This window comes from Staurois parvus, unplaced genomic scaffold, assembly GCF_062004578.1.
Source record: "Staurois parvus isolate SC_StPar_1 unplaced genomic scaffold, SC_StPar_1.0 ptg002864l, whole genome shotgun sequence".
NCBI lineage: Eukaryota > Metazoa > Chordata > Amphibia > Anura > Ranidae > Staurois > Staurois parvus.
In genome coordinates, this window is record NW_028320660.1 from 566,281 (window position 1) to 581,822 (window position 15,542).

The 15,542-nt window shown below is 40.9% G+C and overlaps 1 long non-coding RNA gene across 16 annotated transcripts in view; it reads left to right on the forward strand.

Moving 5' to 3' along the window:
• The window catches only part of LOC149429009 (uncharacterized), a 645,951-nt gene that overhangs the window by 537,536 nt on the left and 92,873 nt on the right, over window positions 1-15,542 (forward strand). The window contains exon 1 of one of the 16 annotated variants that reach the window (XR_016310645.1): window positions 5,556-8,475. The exons of the other annotated variants lie outside the window; for them this stretch is intronic. This is a non-coding gene — a long non-coding RNA (uncharacterized LOC149429009). Of the gene's footprint in view, window positions 1-5,555; window positions 8,476-15,542 lie in introns of those variants that run through there. 16 annotated transcript variants of the gene reach the window in all.

Here is a 15,542-nt window from a genome sequence, read left to right on the forward strand (position 1 = left end):
AATTGCAATTTAAAAGCCACAGATGTAGGAAATTAACCTTTAATTGCCATTTTAACCTGTGTGTGTCACCTTGTGTGTCTGTACCAAGGCCAAACATTCCAAGGGATGGAAACTTTTAATCAGGGCTATTTGTTAGATTTCTGTTATTACGATTTAAAAAGGAGCCAAACAACTATGTGAAAATAAATGGCTTCATATGATTACTATCCTTTAATAAAAGACTGTTTTTTGGAATGATCAGTCATATTTTCAATATCAATTCCAATATTTCAGTTTCTGACAGGGTATACAAACATTTGAACGCAACTGTATATCAAAGACCACATTTTTTAAACCTGCACAGACAATAGATGACAAGTGTGAGGGTGTGTCAGGCAGAACACACATATAGTAGCACATATATACAGCATGTGATAAAAAACGAAAGTCACCTTGAGCACTAAAAACAGCACTGAAATTCTGCACCTAACACAAATTACTGGAATTTCCACTTCCCTGTTTTGTATGTCATCTCATGAGAGCAAAATTTTTAAATCTTAATGTGACAGGTTAAACATGTAAAATGTCAGTACTGCAAACTAGATAAGTGGCTCATTTTGCATGGTCTATTTAAGTATATCTCGATGGCCACCCACCTAATGTTGAATAGCTCCCCCTTTTGTCACCAAAACAGCCCTGACCCATTGTGAGGTGAGGCCTCCATGGATCATACTTAGTTTTCCAGCACATCCTGCAGATGCTAGATTGGATCGAGATCTGCAGAATTTGGAAGCCAAATCAACACCTTGAACTCATTGCATTCCTCAAAGCTTTCTTGAACCATTTTTGCAGTGGGGCGGGGCGCTTTATTCTGCTGAAAGAGGCCACTGCCATTATAAAATACAGTTTGGTATCTGTCACCAAGCCATCAGTAACAGCCTTTAAGTTATGTAAATTGTGAGGTGAGGCCTCAATGGATTAGACTTATTTTTCCAGCACATTCTACATATGCTAGATTGGATCGAGATATGTAGAATGTGGAAGCCAAATCAGCACCTTTAACTTATTGCATTCCTCAAAGCATTCTTGAACCATTTTTGCAGTGGGGCAGGGCACATTATCCTGCTGAAAGAGGCCACTGCCATTATAAAATACAGTTTCCCTGAAGGGGTGTACTTGGTCAGCAACAATGCTTAGAAAGGTGGTATATATACGTATATATATATGTATGTATATGCGTTTATAAAAACTACAAAAGATTGCACTTTAAATAACCCCCTCCAACCCCTCATCTTATAACAAGTAGAGGAGGTTGAGCTTTGCTCCCAAGGCATCTAGCCCTGGTTATTTACTACTTGACCTCCATACAGGTTGGTCATCAGCTCTGAGGAAAGGGATTCGTCCCCGAAACGCGTCAGCCATTTGACCGCACTGACAGTGAGAACACCTTGCCCGCCGTTGTGGCCATTGTCATTTTTCTATGCTTTTTAGATACATGCTTCGTCTGTGAGTATATTTTTATTATTTCATTCCTACAATAAACCTTGGATAATGCACTAGGTGTGTGCGCCACATGTTTTCTCTCTATCTGGTATGTGTCAAGTAATATCCACATGAAAAGGCAGCACCCAAGGCTTCCCATAACATTTTCCAAAACATCACACTGCCACCGCTGGCTTGCCTTCTTCCCATAATGCATCCTGATGCCATTTCTTCCCCAGGTATGCAACACACACATGCACCCAACCAAGTCACGTGCGAGAGTGACGTAACGCGTAGATACGCCAGCGGGAGGAGCTTTTGACGATCGACGGCTTGACGTCATATCCGGCGCGGGCGCCATCTTGGTGCTCCGGTTTCCGAATCACAGTACACCCCTGGAGTGGTGTAAAGGCTTGCTTGCTTTCAGGTCTATGTGAGTAGTTTTTAGTCTTCTTTGTTTTATAATAAAAGGTTTTACACTATACGAGTCTCTTTTGCCTCACTGGTGACCATACTGGAGGGCCATACACTGGAGAGACACCACGGACTTCATCCACCGCTTATGTTATAGCCAAGAGGAGGGATTTGCACCATTGCAAGAGGGATCCATCTACTATCTGGAGGAATATTCCATCTATTACACAAGGCTCTTTGGTCCCTGGGGGCCTGGGCAGGAAGGTGAGGGGGCACCCCAGCTATAGAGGATTGGCACACTGCAATTCACATCTGCATGGAGTTTGTGTGACACATAAGGACACTATTTCACCAATTTATTCATGTCACCTCTATGTATGTCATTTTCCTAGTTGTCCGCTTCACCCCACATTGATGTCAGTTATTTGTGTTCAAGTCTATTTGCATACTTGGGATATATATCACTGAGTCGCCTGTTTTAATATAGCGCCGTATTATTTGTTTATATTCATGCACCCAACCATCCACACAATGTAAAAATAGTGATGGGCCGAACACCCCCCCCTGAATTTCGAACTCATTGCAAGTCTATGGGACTCGAACTTGTAAATTCAAAAGTGCCCATTTTGAAGGCTTATATACAAGTTATTGGCCATGAAAGGGGTGTGGGGACTCGGGTACGGTCCTGAGGTACATAAATCAGTGAAAAAAAAAACTTACAAAAGTATTATTTTTAAAGGGGTAGTCATTTTTCATTGCCTACAGTTAAAAAAAAAAAAAAACCTTTAAATATCATGCCTGGGGGGTTCTCTTAAACTATCTGCAAACTTTCACATCTGTACAATGTATAGAACCTGCTTTAGCAAAAAAAAAGTGAAATGTAATATTTAGAAAAAAAACCTAATCCTTTACGTCTGGTAGGATGGTTTGGAGGGACTCTACAGTAAAAGATATTTTAAAAAGTGCGTGGGGTTCCCCCTAAAAGCCATACCAGGCCCTTTAGGCCACATGCCTTTTAAATTAGGACAGTGTCCCCATGCCGATGGGGACAAGGGCCTCTTCCCCACAACCCTGACCCAGTGGTTGTGGGGGTCTGCAGGCAGGGGAGCTCATTACCATCAGGGTACCCCTTTAAATAATGATTCTGCCCCCCTCCTTGTGAGTGAGTAAGGGGTACTTGTACCCCTACCCATTCACTAAAGGGTTAAATTGAGTAAAAAATAAAGAGACCAGACTTTTTAAAAATTCCTTTAACATAAAAAAAACAAACGTTTGTAATAAGTCCTTTGCCGGTCAAATGTGAACAATCGGGCGGAGCTAGGGGTAACTATTGTGATGTGATTGGCCAAAACATTGCACCTGACGACCTGTGGTCAGTTGCATTGTTTGGCCAATCACAATACACTGTGAAAGTGCAGTGCATTGTGGGACCCGGCAGGTGAACAGCCTGCCAAATGCCCTTACCATTCATGTGTTCGCAGAACACATGAATGGCCGATGTTCGAGTCGAACTTACAGCCCATTACTATGTAAAAGGAAACGCGATTCATCAGACAGGCCACCTTCTTCCATTACTCCGTGATCCAGTTCTGATGCTGTTTTGCCCATTGTAGGAGCTTTTGCCAGTGGACATGGGTCAGCATGGGCACTCTGGATGGTCTGCGGATACACAGCTGCACACACCACAGACTGCACTGCCCGTTTATTCTGCTTTCGACACAACAATTTCAGGGACAACAGATTTACTTGCTGCCTACCTATTGCTGATTGGTATTTAAAAAAAAAAAAAAAATATATATATATATATATATATATATATATATATATATATATATACACACACACGTGCGTATGAAGGGCAATTTATACAGATTTTCAGTGTCATCTACAGGAAACAAAATACTTATTCAAAGGAATATGGTGAAATGCATGAATGAAGGTCAGCAAGAGAGAGGCTTGAGCAGTGATGCAATCCCAGCACCCAGAGGCAAGGAGCTGTGGGTTAAAGGGGAAGGAAATTGCTCAAGGGAAGGGAGGTACACAGGGCAATCCTTACATAGCACAGATGGCTGAAATGTAGTAGGTCAATACCCAAGACAACACTAATAGAAAGGGCTGGGCACATAGGAGGAAAAAACAGGATCATAGTTAACAGAACAGTAATGAAGTGTGATGTTAGTGCATTACACTACTCCCATATTAAACGTCCCAACAGCACTCTATATTGGTCTGCTGCATAAGGGCTCTTGGTAATTACAATCCCCAGTCCCCAACTGTTTATGTACTGTACTGGTTCACATATATGCAGATTGGATGCGGTTTGAACCACATCCAATCTGCATGACAAGTGAAATAACATTGCTTCCTATGGTGCCTGTTCACATACTGTATGTCCTGTACACTGGCAGTGCTGATTCAATGCGGATTGAAAAAGAGTCCTGTCCGATTTCTGAGCAGTGCAGTCTGGTTCAGGTGCGGATTAACAGGCTATTGAATTCTATGGGAACTGTTTCTAAACCACACGTCATCAGTTGTGAACAGGATAAAATCTTGACCTGAACCTGATCTAAAACTAACCTGAACCGCTGAACAACTACTGTGTCACTTAGCTGTGATATCTGAGCTTCAATCTGCAACGCACATGTGTGTACCCACACGACTCCTTTGCAAGTAACTTTATGTCCACCAGATTTAAGAAATATTTTGGTCCAAAGACCTTTTTAAAAATCCTAATGTACCACTGGAAACTTGTGTTCAAACATGTCCCCTAGAAACCCAATAGCTGTATTCTGGTGGATGCGACTGTCAGTAAATGCAGGACACATCATTCAGACGTGAACAGACATCTGGGTTCAGGTATCTCTCAATATATGCTCTGGATATATTGCTGGCTTTTTGGAGGACATTATAAGGCTGGCCATACACTATACAATTTTCTGTCCAATTTCTGCCCATTTTCCTTTAGATTTAACTTCCACTATGTAAAGCAAGGGCCTGCCTAATTGGATACAGTTGAAAGTGTTTTTCAGGTTTGACCTCATATTCTATGGTTTTTGGTAAATCTAAAGCAAAATTCTCAAGAAAATTGTATAATGTATGGCCAGCCTAATTAAAAGAGCAAACTAAATGGGAGAAACCCGTCCTTTCAAAGCTTGTATGCTCACCTAGGCGAGGATGACATATGAAGTAGGATATCTACATATAGTTTACATGGGCGAAGATATGATGGGGATCTCTGTCAAGTCTATAACGCATGGCAGAGAGCTGCAGCGTGTGTACACATTTGTGCAATCCCACAAAACCCAAATTCATGTCTGGAAAGCAGTAGGTCCTTGCCAGTCTCTGGGGCCAGACAGAGACATACAGGTATTTCCATGCATACAATGGAGTCTCGCAGAGTTTTGCACATGCATAGACGTGCCATGGGCCTCTGCCAGGTCATATAGACTAGAAATAAAAAAACTTTAGCTAGATAGGCTGCAGTTCCTCTTTCAAGAGTTCCTAAATTTTTTGTAGCCACAGATTGAGTATTATTATATACGGTTGTGCTCAAAAGTTTGCATCCCCTGGCAGAAATTGTGAAATTTGGGCATTGATATTGAAAATATGACTGATTATGCCAAATAATTGTCTTCTATTTAAGGATAGTGATCATATGAAGCCATTTATTTTCTCATAGTTATTTGGCTCCTTTTTAAATCATAATGATAACAGAAATCACTAATCCATTAGTCACCTTAAGTGTCATTGAATGTTTACGATGACACTAACTATAGACATTGGTCTCTGATGTGGGATGTACCCACTATGACCAGGAGACCAAATGTGTGGGTGAAGTGGACAAGCTGGTACTTTGGTAGCTGGAGATCTGCAGGTTGTCCTGATCTAGATGCTAAAACATATACAATTGTGCTCAAAAGTTTGCATACCCTGGCAGACATCGTGAAATTTTTGAATTGATATTGAAAATATGACTGATCATGCCAAAAGAAGTCTTTTATTTAAGGATAGTAATCATATGAAGCCATTTATTAAGTGTTCTTGCATGGCAAGACCACTTACTGTTATCTCACATATATATTCCTATTATTATAATAGCCAAATTTACCACCCTAACTCCTCCCACAGTTTTTACACTACATAGACAGTAATATACCGAAACGTGCGAATTGTTCCCGATTGGTGTGCTATTACTTTGTGGAACGATTCGACAAATGGTTCACGAAATATCGGCGTTTTTGTGGTGAAATTGGTCCCATAGGAATGAATGGCGGAATGTTCAAAACTAGAGTGGGAGCTGAAAAATCAGGACATGATTTCTAAACTGCCATCACTCCCTCATTTTCAAGCCCACCTACACAAATCTTATATCAAAACGTTCAGCTATCACTGCTGCCACTAAAAATGTCCACGGCTAAGCCATAGTCCTGATAGTTTTTACAATATGACCATTTGTTTGCAACTCACGCCGCCCATTGACATTCATTGAAACTCCACTCTAACCACCTCAAATTTGAAGGGCAATTTCTAAACTGCGACTGTGCCTTCATTTTTAATATTTCATATTTCAGAGACATACTATGCATCAAAGATGCATTTGAAGATGGCAACCGCCAGTGAAGTGAGCAAGTTGGAGCAGTTTGTTTTTTACCGCTCTTCTCTGCCCTTGCTGTAGAGTGAGTTGCCATAGGAACCCAGGTGTGTGAGCAGGCAGCAGAGTGACAAGCCACTCCACCCAGTTACTCCGTCCACTCCAGTTGTAGACTACTGGTGGAGGCAAGAACACTTCACACAATTTCCCCAGAAATTGTAGCTTTTCTAGTTATCACATAGTTGTTTGGTTCATTTTTAAATCATAATGATAACAGAAATCACCCAAGTTGCCCTGATCAAAAGTTTACATACCATGGAATGGCCTTTGTATAGACACACGAGGTGACACACACTGGTTAAAATGGCAAATAAAGGTTCATTTCCCATATCTGTGACTTTTTAAATTGCAGTTAGTGTCTGTGTATAATAGTCACTGAGTTTGTTAGCTCTTATGTGGAAGCACTGAGCAGGCGAGATACTAAGTCATGGGAAGCAGAACAGAACTGTCAAAAAACCAGCATAACAAGGTAAAGACACTTTATAAAGATGGAAAAGGATATTAAAAGATATCCAAAGCCTTGGATATGCAAATCAGTACTGTTCAATCACTTATTAAGAAGTGGAAAGTTTGAGGATCACTTGATACTAAGCCAAGGTCAGGTAGACCAAGAAAAATTGCAGCCACAACTGTCAGAAGCATTATTTGGGATACAAAGAAAAACCCACAAGCAACCTCAAATACAGGCTGCTCTTGGAAAAGATGGTGTGTTTGATGGAGCACAATATGACAATACTTGAAAAAATTAGGTGCATGGTCAAGTTGCCAGAAAGAAGCCTTTACTGCGGCAATGCGACAAAAAAGGTTAGTGACCCATGTCAAGGTGTTGTCAGGCATATTGTAGTAAACGGTCACTTGATGGCTAACCTGGAAAGTTAACCCAGGCAGATCCCACCCTCTATTCAGCGCTGCTGGCTTTGCTCTGTTATGTTAGTGACAGCGGTGGAGTCAATCTGGCGTCCGGCCCTAGGTTTCACCCCTCTGATATGACAGTCAGTAACACTGCTCTGGGGGGGTTCAGACCACCATGACCCCCCCTTATCTATGCCCCAGCTCTTCAGTAGCTGGTTTCCTGTCTGGGTAAGCCTAGGTGCCCCACTTGAAAACTGGGTTCATGTGTATATTGTAGATATAGTATTATATGCATGTATTATGTTGTATTCATTCATTTTTCAGATGTTCTGCTCTCTGTTTTCTCCTGAAAAAATGGAATAACTGCAAAACATGTTGAGAAGAAGTGGGTAATTTTTATGCTCTAGATTGTACTCTCTGGCGTTTTGTATTCGTTTTCAGTAACATTAGTCCCGTTATGAAAGAATTATGAAAATTGTGTGGGCATATTATTGGTACATGTTTGTAAATGCTTGTATTTTAACATTGTAATAAAGTACTTTCGGCCTCAACCAAAAAATGTCCTTTGTATAACAGGCTTTGGACGTAGGTGCCCTTACATTTCAAAGTATATATATTTTTGCACATGTTTCTATGATCTCTTGTATCCTATCTGCAGCCTTTAACCATGTCCTGTTTCATGTCCACAATCTCTAACTATTTCTTGTATCGTGTCCACATTCACTAACCGTCTTCTGTATCATGTCCATAATCTCTGACCATCTCTTGTATCATGTCCACAGTTTTCGAATATCTCTTGTATCATGTCTGCAATCTCTGACCAATTCTTGTATGATGTCTGCAATCTCTGAAGAGGAGCCTGGAGAGGAGTCAAGAGCGAGAACGTTGCTAGCACAGGGGTCACAGGAGGAGTCAGATATATGTTGACTGTGGAGAGAATATCCAATGGAACCAGAGAACCAGAGCTGCCAAGCTGGAGTCCGGAGAGGATCATCTCACTGAACCCTACTTTGAGCATCTGAGAGGAGGTCATTGACAGTGCTACCAGTCCAGTCTGAGGGGGGTCACTGATGTAAGGAGGGACTGAATTGAGTTAGGTAAGGGGTAGGGATGCACCAAAATTTCGGTGGCCGAAACGTTTCAGCCGAAAACACTCCTTTCGGCTGTTGGCCGAAATGAAAAATAAGCACCGATACAGGTGCCGAAAAAACCCTGCCTCTCGCCGCCGCCCGCTGCCGCTCGGTAGTTCTCAGCCTTACCTGAGAAACCATCGATCTCAGCGCTGGGCATAGAGATGAGTGAAGGAGAAATGGCTGCCACGCATCTCTATGCCCTTGGAGGTCCGCAGCGATGTCACTTCCCTTTCCAGCCATTTTTTTTTTTCTAAGGCACTAGATCAATGCTTTTTTTTTATCGAATGCTTTACATTGCAGAGGAGAGATGTGGAGTCTTATTGACCCCCATTAAATTATTTTTAAAAAAAGTTTAAAGTGCCCCCATCCCCCGTGCTTACATGTAGTGGTGAACGCATACATAGGCCATGCCCACGTATGTAAATGGTGTTCAAACCACACATGTGAGGTATTGCCACTTACGTCAGAGCAAGAGCAATAATACTCACACCAGACCTCCTCTGTAACTTTACACTGCTAACCTGTACAAATTTTTAAAGCATCACCCATCAAGATTTTTAAGTACTGCAGTTTCACACCATTCCACGAGCGTGCACAATTTTAAAGCGTGACATGTTGGGTATCTAGTTACTTGCCATAACATCCTCTTTCTTATTTTACAAGAAATTGGGGCATATATTGGTTTTTTTTTTTGAATTTTTTTTTTAACCAAAGTGTATTTTAAAAATATATATATATATATATTCATATTTAAAAACTGCGCATTTCGGTTTTCGGCCAAGTGCATTATGAAGTTTTTTTTTCGGCACCAGAATTTTAATTTTGGTGAACCACTAGTAAGGGGTGCACTGATATACAGGTTCCCTGTTATATCAATAACCCCCCCCCCGCACCTTAATTAATTAGTTCTGTGGAAATTGGTCTATTGCAGCAGTTTTTACTGGAACGGGTGGTGAGGGGAAACCATCACACGAGGACACCTGTCATACTGAAAACTGCAGCAAGCTCTTTGAACACATTTTTTTTTAACCAAGCATTAGCATTACTGTCTCTTTGGTAACTGATATGTCAGTTTTTAATGTTGTCTCTGTGCTCCTGCTGGGGAGAAATACCCTCCATTTGCCCTGTTCACTTTTCCACCAAGTTCAGAACAGAAATTGAGGGGATTTTTGCTCTCTTCATCCTGGGATTTCCCTTCTATTTCTGTGGTGATGGCTAATTGGCTATGGGACTGAAATTGAAGGAAAATCTCTCCAGATGGATGAAGGTGACAACACTGCTGTGTTATATCAACCTGACCTTCATGGAAATGGAAAAATATGTTTTTTTCACTTTTCATATAACTTAAACAGATTGCTAATTGCACTAGCTATATGTTTATAGCTTAAATATTGATATTTGCACTGTTGTTCACTGCAAATTGACATTTTATGTACTTTTGTGAAGTAGGAAGATTCCAATGTTACAAACAACCTTTTCATTGGGGTGCAACCTATATGCTAGAGATGGTTTGCACCTAAATGTAAGGGGGTCTGCTGTGCTGGGGGAGAGGCTTATGGGAAGGCTGGAGGAGTATATAAACTAGGATCGAGGGGGGAGGGAGAATTGGATTAGAATGGGGTAGACAGATCAGGCAGGGGTCAGTCCTTATTGGTGGGTGGAATGTTGAAAGATGAGGGGAGGGCTATGGCAGATGATAAGAAGGTTCCCATGTTGCAAACAACCATTGGAACTGGTACCATTTGTAGAAAAATAAAAAACATGCAACATACGCGTGCAAAAGGTTTAAAAGAATTAAAGTATTTGTTCACCAATGCCAGAAGTCTGCCAAGCAAAATAGGTGAGTTGGAAGCAGGGCTGCTGTTAGCAATCATGGGGCTCCATACAGCCTACCTGATGGGGCCCCAAAACCCCAACCCTGCCCCACCCCCCTTACCCCGCCTACCCACCTAAAAAAATATGCAGCTTTGTCTTTAAGGAAAGTTATTTTCCCCAGCCTGTTATAGGCAGGCCATACATGATGCAAATTTTGCAAAAATCGATCAATTCCCCGATCAACATCTATGGCTGGCTTAAGGATGCATCTGACTGTCCTATCTTCAGCCCTGACTCACACCACTGTGGCTTTGAAATTGTGCTACTTCAGTGTGATTTCAAAGCCACAGATCAGAGAGATTTGTACCTAGGATTTTACTGCGGCTTGCGACTCCATTTACCAGTCAATGCAAGTCGCAATGAAATCGGAAAAAATTAGTGCAGGAACCTTTTTCAAAGTCGCTGTGACATGAGTCGCAGTGATTTGAACGGTTCCAGTGTAAACCAGGGCTCATCAATCATCACGATTATCATGATAATCATAGTACAGGTGCTGTGGCTCAAAGCACCTGTACTGTGTGACTATCATCATGACAATGATGATCTCATTTGGCTGCTCCCTGCTGTATAATTGAACATAGTCTAGGCAATGGTCAGGGCACAGGGAAAGGTGTGTATTGTGTCATGTAATTACTGTACCGTTCTTGTGACTTCTGCTGCTGCTGGGTCCGCAGGTGCCCGAAAAAGAAATAAAAGTCCCCCTTGTCTCCCAACCCTCAGGATGAACTGATGGAGCCCCCTCAGCCCAGGAATAATGTTACCACCACCCGGGAGCCATGTACACAGGGGAACAGTGTGTATGCACTGACTGTACATGTGATCCTACATGAAGCCTGAAGCTGCTGTCTGGGCCCCCCTTTTCTGTGGCAGAGCCCAGGCCCCCTACAGGAGGCCCGGTGGTACCCCCTTATCAGCAGCCCTGGCTGTAAGCTTTGGTACATGAAGAGAACTATGATTTGATTGGTATTGCTGAATCCTGGCTTCATTCTTTACATGACTGGGCCATTAATATTCCTGACGATGTTCTCTTTCGGGGAGAGATGGTAGAAAGGAAAGGTGGTGGTGTCTGTCTCTATGTGCGAAGTGATCTCAGAGCGAGTGTGAAAGAGGACCTAGTTGATGGAGAGTGTGATGAGGCTGAAGCATCATGGGTGGAACTGCATATGGGGGTGTGTACTACAAAGGTAATCATTGGAGTTTGTTATAGGCCTCCCAATGTTAATGAGGAGGTGGAGACTCAGCTCCTTGCACAGATTGAAAGGGCTGCAAGGGCTGGGACAGTGATAATAATGGGGGATTTTAACTACCCGGAAATTGACTGGAGTAATGGTACTGCAGGAACAGTAAAAGGGCAAACATTTATCATCCTACTACAGGACAATTTTATGGTACAATTCATAGAAGCCCCAACTTGGAATGGTGCTCTGCTGGACCTGGTAATCTCAAACCATGCAGAGCTTATTACTAATGTCCATATAAAAGAACATCTGGGCAGCAGTGACTATAACATGATTTCATTTATTGTTAGGATGTGGTGAGTGAGTGACAAGATAATAAATTGCACCACATCCCTGGAATTTGAAAACGTTGAACTAGATAGTGTGGGATTTTCAGGGTGCAAATTTACAATGATAAACACATTTAAAAACCACAATAAATTTTATTTAATCTTACAAAAAAAAGGGAAAAGAAGAAGAGTAAATAATTACAATACTGTAAAAAACAAAAATTGAAGCTTGGCTGTATTGTTGCAGTAATTCCCTACATGTTTCACCCAACAAGGGCTTCTTCAGGTGTGAGAGAGAGAGAAAAGCTTCAACCACGATACAGTCTACAATATATCAAAAAGAATATACATAAACAACGGAGTTATGACATACATCCACACAATGAACATAATAATCAAAAGTATAAAAGAACACGCCGGGTCACCCTAGATGTCAGGTTCACGGAGCTACTACCGCATATGAAAATGCACTATCAAAGAACTTAGTTGGCCTATGCATCCGTGCAATTGTAGAGGATATAATAGGGATCAAATATCCATCCAAACATAGGTATAAATAAGCGAAAATTAATAATTACATTTCTACCAGATGGGGCAAAAAAAGAATCAGATAGAGGGAGAGAGAACACCAGGTGTGATGTCAAGTCATTGAAATAATTAAAAAATAAATGAAAAATGAATTTACCTTTAAATTATCACAATTCAGGCAATAGAGGAAGCAAAAAAACAGTTTTTGACTCAAATTGTTAATATACAATTCAGCCACTAGATGTCAGGAGAGGTCACAAGTTCATAGAATATTAGCTGTAAAAATCAAACCGTACTCGAAACAATGCAGTGTACAGAATCACCCAGGTGACTGAGCAGTCACCATTTTCCTGAAGCCCTCCCCTCAACACAAGTCTCTCAAATTACCTCCAGGGGGTCTCAAAACGTCTCAAGAGATCCTACATGTGCACAGTTGATTAGCCAAAGTACCATATCTTCATTCCCGCCATAATTTATACCTTCCACGCCGGCCGACTTGTGGCGTCACAGGCCGGGTGCAGAAGTCAGACATACAACTGTGCATGCGTGAGGTCTCTATTGCGCATGCACAAACTGAAGCCGACAAAAACACAGCCAGATCTCTTAATAGGAGCAACACCTAAGCAGGACAGCTGAAGAAAAGAAATACAAACAAAAAAAACTAATCCATTTATACCATGTAAGGAAGACATCCAATCATTTCTATATAAGCCTGTTTTGGTCCAATCCAAACAAAAAATAATTAAGCCTAAAAGACAACAATTCCAAATCTAAGTAAAAGGGGGCCGGAATTATGGTTTGCAAGTTGTGTTTAGGCGAGCACATCGGAAAAGGAATCTTCAGGTGCAGCTACGCCCTGGGCGTCCGTACAATTGCACCTAGGGACGCATTATGGCATAAGTTACAAACACTAGAGATTGTAAGTAACATCCGAGTGAGCAAGGTGGGTTCCTAAATCAGAATAATTTTCTAGCAAATAATAGCATTTATTCTTTAATTTTATTACAATAGATAAAAAATGTACAGACTAAGCAAAATATTATAGCATTTATGTTTATCATTTCATAAGCATAGTATTAAAATATAACAACTTTTTTTAATCGGTCCTTACTGTGGGGTGATGGATAGGCAGGATAAAAGAAATTGTAAAATCACAAAAAACATGTTCATTGTGTGGATGTATGTCATAACTCCGTTGTTTATGTATATTCTTTTTGATATATTGTAGACTGTATTGCGATTGAAGATTTTCTCTCTCTCCCCTGAAGAAGCCCTTGTTCGGCGAAACATGTAGGGAATTACTGCAACAATACAGCCAAGCTTCAATTTTTGTTTTTACAGTATTGTAATTATTTTCTCTTTTTCTTTCCCCTTTTTTTGTAAGATTAAATAAAATTTATTGTGGTTTTTAAATGTGTTTATCATTGTAAATTTGCACCCTGAAAATCCCACACTATCTAGTTCAACATTTTCATGATTTCATTTATTGTTAGCTGTAAACAACAAGCATATATGGGAAAATAAAAACACTCAACTTTAAGAAAGCTAATTTTTCCAAGGCTAAGAGCTGCTCTCCAAGAATTAGACTGGGAGGGAATATTAGCATCGATGAACACAACACAGACATGGGAGTTCTTCAAAAAGACTGCATGTGAACAGACTGCAAAATATATTCCCATGAGCAACAAGTTTAAAAGGCTAAAAATCAAACCTATGTGGCTTACGGCCAAAGTTAAAAAAGCAATAAATAATAAGAAAAGAGCTTTTATGAAATGTTAAAATGAAGGAACGCTATCATCGTTTAAACATTACAAAGAATATAACAGAATATACAAAAAAGAAAATCAAGGCCGCAAAAAATTGAAAAAAAAAACGACAGATTGCAAAAGATAGCAGGATAAACCCGAAAAATTCTTCAAAATATATTAATAGAAAAAAGGTTCAGTCCGAGCATGTAGGCCCTTTATAAAATAATGAGAGTGGGTGACTGGGGACAAAGAGAAAGCAAATTTATTAAATACCTGCTTAAGCTCTGTGTATACAAAGGAGCATGGGGGAGCTCTTGTCCATAATGGACATGGTATTGACACAGCTCCAGATGATCCACATTGGCTTACAATTGATATGATCCAAAAATATTTAGACAGAATAAAGGTAAATAAAGCACCTGGACTAGATGGCATACACCCACGGGTCCTTAAAGAATTGAGCTCTGTCATTTCAAAGCCATTGTTTCTCATTTTTAGGGACTCTTTAATGACTGACATAGTACCACTGGATTGGCGTAAGGCCAATGTGGTGCCTATATTTAAAAAGGGGACAAAATCTTTAACAAGTAATTATAGACCTGTTAGTTTAACTTCTATAGTTGGGAAGATAATGGAGAGTTTATTAAAAGACCACATAGATGAGTTCTTGCTGGAAAAAAATATTTTAAGCCACAGACAGCATGGATTCATGAAAGACAGAAGTTGTCAAACAAATCTGATTTCTTTTTATGAGGAGGTAAGCAAAACCTTGTACAGAGGGGTGGCTGTGGTATACAGTACTTGGATTTTGCAGAAGCATTTTACACAGTTCCCCACACACTACCCAGACCCAGTGGTCAGAAAGGTGGTGGGGTTGGTTTGCTTCTATCCCCACTGAGCACCTTTCAAGTCTTCCCTAACGCTCTCTCTCTATCCTTCTCTTCTTTCGAGACTCACTGCATCCAGCTGTTTTCTCCCATTTCTCTGAGGATCGCAGTGATCTATCGGCCTCCTGGACAGGTGTCCAGCTTTCTGGACAATTTCTCCGCCTGGCTACCCTACTTTCTCTCCTCTGAACTACCCGCTATCATTCTTGGAGATTTTAACATCCCTATTAATGTCAACAACCCGGCAACATCCCAACTCTTCAACATAACCTCATCTTTTGCATTAGCACAGTGTATACAGTCCTCCACTCACTTTAATGGGAATACATTAGACCTTGTTTTCTTCCATCTTTGCACTCCCTACAACCTCACAAACACCCCCTTTCCTCTCTCTGATCACAATCTCATCACCTTCACACACCTATCCCTCCAAACGGCAATTACCCGCAGAAACCTTCACAACTTGAACCCTGCTCCTTTCCACTC